Source organism: Cervus elaphus, chromosome X, assembly GCF_910594005.1.
Source record: "Cervus elaphus chromosome X, mCerEla1.1, whole genome shotgun sequence".
In the NCBI taxonomy this organism is placed as follows: Eukaryota; Metazoa; Chordata; class Mammalia; order Artiodactyla; family Cervidae; genus Cervus; species Cervus elaphus.
In genome coordinates, this window is record NC_057848.1 from 121,354,204 (window position 1) to 121,356,981 (window position 2,778).

General features: G+C 40.0%; 1 pseudogene; it reads left to right on the forward strand.

The window, feature by feature from the left end:
* The first annotated feature begins 1,106 nt into the window (after positions 1-1,106).
* On the forward strand, positions 1,107-1,579 carry LOC122690465 (annotated as a pseudogene).
* Positions 1,580-2,778: the final 1,199 nt, after the last annotated feature.

Below are 2,778 nucleotides of genomic sequence, written 5' to 3' on the forward strand. Positions count from 1 at the left end.
CAATCCCTGGTGAGGGAACCGAGATCCTGCAAGCTGCACAGTGTGACCAGAAAATAAAAATAAAAACTTTGGTGCATCAAAGGACATTATCAGGAGAGTCAAAACGCAACCTAGAGAATCAGAAGAAGTATTTGCTAATCATACATTAGATAAGCATTTGGTATCCATAATGTATAAAGAACTCTTACAATTGACAACAAAAATCCATTTAAAAAAATACATTTTTTTCCCAAAGACATTTCTCCAGAGAAGATATACACATGGCCAATAAGCACATGAAATATTCTCACTGTCACTAGGCATTGCATGTGTGCTAAGTCGTCGCTTCAGTCATGTCTGACTCTATGGACTGTAGCCCTCCAGGCTCTTCTGTCCATTGGATTCGCCAGACAAAAATACTGGAGTGGGTTGCCATGCCCTCTTCCAGGGGATCTTTCTAACCCAGGGATCGAACCTGCATCTCTTATGTCTCCTGCATCGGCAGGCAGGTTCTTTACCACTAGCACCACCTGGAAAGACCTCACTAGTCATTAGGAAAGTGCACATCAAAACCACAATGAAATACCACTTCATAGCTACTAGTATGCCTCTAACAAAAAGAAACAGAAAATGACAAATGTTTGGGAGAATGTGGAGAAATTGGACACCTATAGTGCTGGTGTGGAATGTAAAAGAGTGCAGCAACAGCGGAAAATAATTCCTCAAAAAGTTAAACATAGAAATACTATATGATCCAGCAATTCTACACTTAGGAATATACCCAATAAAATTAAAAACAGAAATTCAAACACAAATTTGTACACAAATGTTCATAGCAGCACTATTCACAACAGCTAAAAGGTGGAAGCAACTCAAATGTCTATTAGCTGATGAGTGGATAAGCCAAATGTAGTATAGCTGTATAATTTTTCCATGAAAAGGAATGATTATGGATACCATACTACCACATGGATGAATCTTGAAGACATGCTAAGTGAAATAAACCAGATACAAAAAGCCACATAGTGTATGATTCTATTAACATGAAATATCCAGAATAGGTAAATCCATAGGGACATAAAGTAGATTAGTAGTAACCATGGGCTGGGGGTAGGAGGGAATAGGAAATGGGTAAGCACTTCTTTGGGGGGTGATGAAGATGGTCTGGAACTAGATAGTGGCAATGGTTGCACAGCATTGTGAATGTACTAAATGACAGTGAATTGTACACCTTAAAATGATTAAAATGGTAAATGTCATGTTATGTGTGTTTTACCACAGTAAAAGAGATATTGACTGTCTCTCTCTTTCTCCACAATTGTGGTGTGTGTACGATTGATTCTGTTCCTCACTATGACTTTCTTCTCATAAGACTTTCAGGATCAAGTGATTCCTGGCCAAGAAACAAAAGAATAGTCCCATTCCCTAATGGATTGGGAATAAACTGGTAATAAAATCAGGTACAACTCCAAGAGAAGACACTGGAGACTAACAAAGCTGGGTCTGTAAGGAATTGCACATGAGATGGCACACATATTTATGCTGTATCAGAGTCACTAGCATCTTACCATATCAAGCTGAAAACATTACCGCTATCTGGACATTTGGAAAGGTTTTATTAGAAAAGTGATTTTTCCCTTTGTTTCTATGTTCTCTTTGTTTCTTCACTAGCAGTTTGGTTCAGTAATAAATATGTGAGAACATTGTTTGAAATAAAAAGGTATTAATATGAGGTACAGGACTTCTCTGGTACTCCAGAGGTTAAGATTTTGCCTGCCAAACCAGGGTTCGATCCCTGGTTGGGGAAGATTCCACACACCATGGGGCAGCTAAGCCCATGCACCACAACTACTGAGCTTGTGCTCTAGAGTCCATGAGTCGCAACTACTGAGCCCACCTGCCCTATAGCCAGTGCTCTGAAACAAGAGAAGCCACCACAATGAGAGGCCTGTGCACTGCAACTGGAGAGTACCCTGCCACTCACCACAACTAGAGAAAGCCTGCATGCAGCAACGAAGACCCAGTACAGCCATAAATAAATAAATAAATAAATAAAATTAATTAAAAAAGAGTTCACTTTAAAAAAAATATGAGGTACAGAGTGTGTGAATGGTAGCCATGAAGCAGAGTGAATAAAAATGAATAAACAGTGTTACTGAATGGGGTAAATCTGGGGCACAGTGAGAAGGAGTAGATTTAAATGATTGGTAGAGTCAGGAGGAATGGGAGCCATGAGGGGCAGAGTAAGCTGGAATGGAGGTGACTGGAAGTGTTGGACTTTATACCTGAGGGAGGCCTGTGCTTCTGGAAAGCAGTGAAGAAATTCCCCAACCCTTTTGTGTTCCTGAAAAGGGAACTACAAAGTTCCATGTTTTAATCAGCTCAGGTTGCCATAACAAAATACCATAGACTGGGGGTCTTAACAGAAATTTATTTCTCACAGCTCTGGAGGCTGGGAATCCAAGATAAAGGGATGGCTGATTTGGTTCCTGGGGAGAGCTCTTTTTCTGGCTTCTCACTGTGGCCTGACACAGCCTTTCTGAAGTTTTTTTATAAGGGCACTAATCCCATCTGACCTGAGTCCCACCCTCATGATATAACTGAATGCTAATTACTCCCAAAGGCCCTATTTCCAAATAATAGCACCTTGGGGGTTAAGGATTTAACATATGAATTTTAAGAGGGACACAATTCAGTCCATAGCAATCCCCAATACTTCTGCATATTCCAAGATAAACCCTGTCCTTGTCCTTTCTCATGACTCAAATATGATTCTTTTTTTTTTTACCTGCTTCTTTA